General features: G+C 49.1%; 1 pseudogene; it reads right to left on the bottom strand.

The window, feature by feature from the left end:
• The window catches only part of LOC130593026 (tenascin-X-like), a 17,088-nt pseudogene extending 11,433 nt beyond the window's left edge, over nt 1-5,655 (bottom strand).
• Between the last annotated feature and the right edge of the window lie 415 nt (nt 5,656-6,070).

Below are 6,070 nucleotides of genomic sequence, written 5' to 3' on the forward strand. Positions count from 1 at the left end.
CATCCATCCAACCATCCATCCATCCATCCAACCATCCATCCATCTATCCCCCTGCCGATTCATTCAACCATCCATCCATGCATCCATCCATCCATCCCCCTGTCTATCCATTCAACCATCCATCCATGCATCCATCCATCCATCTCTCCATCCGTCATTCCGTTCATCTTTCGATCCATTCATTCAGCAAGCTAGCCACCCATCCCCCTGTCTCTTTGTCTCTTCATCCATCCATCCATCCATCCATCCACCCAACATCCATCCCTCTCTCAGTCCCTTCACCCATCCATCATCCTTCCATCCGTCCATCCATCCATCCATCCATCCATCCATCCACGCATGCATGCCTCATCCATACATCATTCATCATCCCTTCCATCATTCATTCCATCCCTGCATCTACAGAATCCTATCAAGAGCCCAGTACAGGATCACCGACGTACTCAATCATCTATTGTCTGACCACTCATCTATTGAGGGATCTATTCATCAATGCAACCTCAATGCTCCTCATTGAGGTAAAGCTCTCCAGGCATTCCATATTCATAGAATCACAGAATCATTGCATAATTAGGGTTGGAAAACACCTTAAGATCATCTAGTTCCAACTCCCCTGCCATTGGCAGGTACACCTCACGGTAAATCATACCACCCAAGGCCTCGTTCAAACTTGTCTTGAACACCGCCAGGGATGGAGCATTCACAACCTCCCTGGGCAACCCATTCCAGTGCCTCACCACCTTAACCAACTCATATTTCCAAATTCATCCATCCATCCATCCATCCATGCATCTATCCATCCATCCATCCATCCATCCATCCATCCATCCATCCATCCATCCATCCATCCCACAGGCAGCCATGCTGCTCTAAAGACCTGTCAAACACTCAACCCATGATGACAAACAACCCCATCATCCACCTTCAGTACATTCATTTACTGATTCATCATTGTCACAGCTGCCCTTGAAGAATTTCAGGGTCGATCAACCATCCATAACTCCAGCCATCCATTGCTGTATTCTTTCAACCATTCAGCGCTAGATGCTTTCCTTCAGCATCCAGCTCTCCAGGAATTCAACATATATTGTTTATGTATACTCATCCTTCTACTCATAAATCGTTTCTTACTTCCATCCATGCATCCATGCATCCATCCATCCATCCACACATCCATCCATCCATCTATCAATCCAACCCTGCATCTATAGAGTCCTATAAAGGGCCCAGTACAGGATCATCGACATGCTCAATCATCTACTGTCTGACCACTCATCTATTGATGGATCTATTCATCAATGCAACCCTCAATGATTCACATTCTATCCATCCATCCTTTCATATTTCCAAATGTATCCATCCATCCATCCATCCATCCATCCATCCATCCATCCATCCCACAGGCAGCCATGCTGCTCTAAAGACCTCTCAAACACTCAACACATGATGACGAAGAACACCATCATCCACCTTTAGCACATTCATTTGTCGATTCAGCACAGTCAGACCTGGCCTTGAAGACTTTCAGGGTCCATCAACCATCCATAACTCCAACCATCCATTGCTGTATCCTTTCATCCATTCAGCCCTCCATGCTTTCCATCAGCATCCAGCTCTACAGGAATTCGTTACACACTGTTTATGTATACTCATGCTTTTACTCATAAATCCATCCATCCATCCATCCATCCATCCATCCATCCATCCATCCATCCATCATTCCAGCCATTCATCCATGCATCCATCCTTTCTTCCTTCCATACACCAACTCTTCCATCCATCCATTCATCCCTCCATCCATCCATCCTCCCATCCACCCACTCATTCATCCATTCACCTATCAATCCATCCATCGATCCATCCAACGATGCGTCCATGCACCCACTCATCCATCCATCCAACCATCCTTCAATCCATCCTTTCGTTCACCAGCCATCCATGTAACAACTCATCTGTAAATCCATCCATCCATCCATCCTTCTATACATTCATTCTCCCAAACATCCATGCATCCATCCATTCTTCCATTCTTCCATCCATCCATCCATCCATTTATCCATCCCCCCAAACATCCATGCATCCATCCATTCTTCCATTCTTTCATCTACTCACTCATCCATCCATTCTTTTATCTATCCATTCATCGCCCCGTCGACCCCAACATCCATCCATCCATCCATCCATCCATCCATCCATCCATCCATCCATCCAACCATCCCCCTGTCTATTAATCCATCCATCCATCCTTCCATCCATCTTCCATCCGTCCCTCCATCAGTCCATTCACCCATCCATCCATCCAGCCGTCGTCCATTCATTCATCAATACCTCCATCCATCATCCTCCTTTCCACCTTTCCTTCCTCCCACGCATCTGTAAAGTCCTACCAAGCACCCAATACAGGATCTGTGACAAACTCAAACATCCACCATCTGATCAGTTATTCATTGATGCACACATTCATCCATGCAACTCTTAATACTGGGACTCAGCACTCCAGACATTCTGGATTCCATGGCTCCATCTCTCCATTCTTCTACTCATAAATCTAAATACATCCATTCATCCGTCCTATCCAACCCTCTCACAGGAAGCCGTGCTGCTCTGGAGACATTTCAAACACTATCCATCCATCGATCCATCCACCCATTCATCATCCATCCATCCATCCTTCATCCATTCATCCATCCATCCGTCCACTTATCCATCCACCCATCCAACCATCCACCCTGAACAACCCCTCCACCCTTCCAACCTGTCACACCCGCATCCTTCCGTTGATCCCAAATCCCCTCCCACCCCCTTTCCTCCATTGACCAAGGCACGAGCACGGGCCCTGCCCACGCTTCCGATTCAGCAAAGTGAAACCTGCCTTTGAGACTCTCAGATTCTCTCAACCATGCATCAGTGCAAGCATTCAGTGTTGTATCCCTTCATCCATTCAACACTCCATGCATTCCGCTGCCTTCCAGCCCTCCACTCTTTCAACAAACATCGTTACTCTCTACTCAGCCTTCTACTGATAAATCCTTTCTTCTAGTCATCCATCCATCCATCCATCCATCCATCCATGCATCCATCCATCCATCCGTCCATCCATCCATCCATCCACCCATCATCCATCCTTCCATTCACGGACCTATTCACTATTCTGTCTTTCACTGCACTCTTCTCTGTACTGGTTCTTTAACCCATCCCTCCAATGAATCATCGAGCGATCAAAACAGACACTTGAGACTGTGAACCAAAGCCAAAATTTAACTACCCCCATAACTCTATCCATCCATCCATGCATCCAACCATCAATCAATCAACTATCCACCCATCCGTCCATCCATCCACCCATCGAACCATCCACCCTGAACAACCCCTCCATCCTTCCAACCTGTCACACCCCCATTCTTCCACTGACCTCAAATCCCCTCCCACCCCCTTTCCTCCACTGACCAAGGCACGAGCACGGGCCCTGCCCAAGCTTCTGTCCACTACAAGAGGCGGTTCAGCGGGGCTGGTGCCAGAGCCCCCTCACCTGTGACAGTGTCGGTGGAGACGGGGCCCAGGCGTGTGCGACCCCACAGCCCGTACAGGTTGAACTTGTAGCGGCGGGACGGGGACAGCCCCGGCAGCGTCAGCGTGCGGGAACCCCCGTCCACGGGCAGCACCTGGGGCTGGCCTTGTGCATCGCGGTACTGCAGCGTGAAGGAGTCAAAGGTGCCCTCGGGGACGCTCCACTCCAGCTGCACCGAGTCAGAGGTGACCTCGGACACCCTGAGCTCAGCCAGCACTGGCTGCGATGCTGGTTCCTCCTCCTGTGGAGCTGGGGCTGCAATGGAGAGACCAAAATGAAGGCCATGAGCATCTGTATGTGAATCTATCTCGCCAATCATCCATCCATCTGTTCATCCATCCATCCACACATGCATGACTCATCCATACATCATTCATCGTCCCTTCCATCATTCAATCCATCCCTGCATCTATAGAATCCTATCAAGAGCCCAGTACAGGATCACCGACGTACTCAATCATCTATTGTCTGGCCACTCATCTATTGATGGATCCATTCATCAATGCAACCTCAATGCTCCTCATTGAGGTGAAGCTCTCCAGGCATTCCATATTCAAAGAATCATAGAATCATAGCATAGTTAGGGTTGGAAAGGACCTTAAGATCATCTAGTTCCAACTCCCCTGCCATTGGTAAATCATGGTAAATCATACCACCCAAGACCTCGTCCAAACTTGCCTTGAACACCGCCAGGGATGGAGCATTCTCAAACTCCCTGGGCAACCCATTCCAGTGCCTCACCACCCTAACCAACTCATATTTCCAAATGTATCCATCCATCCATCCATGCATCCCACAGGCAGCCATGCTGCTCTAAAGACCTCTCAAACACTCAACACATGATGATGAGCAACCCCATCATCCACCTTCAGTACATTCATTTGCTGATCCAGCACAGTCACACCTGGCCTTGAAGACTTTCAGGGTCCATCAACCATCGATAACTCCAACCATCCATTGCTGTATTCTTTCATCCATTCAGCCCTTCATGCTTTCCTTCAGCATCCAGCTCTCCAGGAATTCAACATATATTGTTTATGTATACTCATCCTTCTACTCATAAATCGTTTCTTACTTCCATTCATCCATCCATCCATCCGTCCATCCATCCATCCATCCATCCATCCATCCATCCATCCATCCATCCATCCACACATCCATCCATCCATCCATCCATCCATCCATCCATCCATCCATCCATCCATCCATCCATCCATCCATCCATCCACACATCCATCCATCCATCCATCCATCCATCCATCCATCCATCCATCCATCCATCCATCCATCCATCCATCCATCCATCCATCCATTAATCTATCCATCCAACCACTCATCTATCCATACACCCATCCACCCACTCAACCATCCACCCACTCATCCATCCATCCTTCCATCCACCCATCCATCCACCCATCCATCCATCCATCCATCCATCCATCCATCCATCCATCCATCCATCCACCCGTTCAGCCACCCTATCATTCATCCATTCATCCATCCTTGCATCCTTCCATTCTTTCATCCAGCAACTCATTCATCCATTCATGAATCCATCCATCCATCTATCCTTCCATCCCTTCATCCACCCTCTCATTCATCCATCCATGCACCCATCCATCCATCCATGCCTCCATCCATCCATCCATCCACCCACTCATCCATCCATGCATCCATCCTTCAATCCATAGATCCATTCATCACCCATCCACGTAACCATTCATCTGGAAATCCATCCATCCGTTCACCCCTCCATCCACCCAACCACCCATCAATCCATGCATTCAGCAACCCCTCCACCCTGCCAACCTGTCACACCCCCGGGGCCCAGGCGTGTGCGACCCCACAGCCCGTACAGGTTGAACTTGTAGCGGCGGGACGGGGACAGCCCCGGCAGCGTCAGCGTGCGGGAACCCCGTCCACGGGCAGCACCTGGGGCTGGCCTTGTGCATCGCGGTACTGCAGCGTGAAGGAGTCAAAGGTGCCCTCGGGGACGCTCCACTCCAGCTGCACCGAGTCAGAGGTGACCTCGGACACCTTGAGATCACCCAGCACTGGCTGTGATTCCTCCTCCTGTGGAGCTGGGGCTGCAATAGAGAGTCCACAATGCACGCAATGACCATATGTGTGTATTCATTTATCCATCCATCAATCTATCCATCCACCATCCATCCATTAATTATCCGCTCTTCAATCCTTCCTTCCAGCCATGCATCTATGAATTCCTGTCAACAGCTCAGGACAGGGTCAGCGACATACTCAAGCACCCATCAGCTGACTATTCATCCATCTACTTCTCCATTCGTCCATCCAACCTTCCAATGCATGTCACTGGGATACAGCTTTCTAGGATTCCATGTTCAATGGTTCGTTCTATCCATCCTTCTACCCATAAATCCAAACTCATCCATGCATCCATGCAATCACCCATCCATCCACCCATCCAACAGGAAGCCTTGCTGCTCTGAAGACCTTTCATCCACACAAGACATGATAAAGCAC

Source organism: Pezoporus wallicus, unplaced genomic scaffold, assembly GCF_028554395.1.
Source record: "Pezoporus wallicus isolate ANWC-B61680 ecotype Strahan unplaced genomic scaffold, APGP_CSIRO_Pwel_v1 contig_11137, whole genome shotgun sequence".
In the NCBI taxonomy this organism is placed as follows: domain Eukaryota; kingdom Metazoa; phylum Chordata; class Aves; order Psittaciformes; family Psittacidae; genus Pezoporus; species Pezoporus wallicus.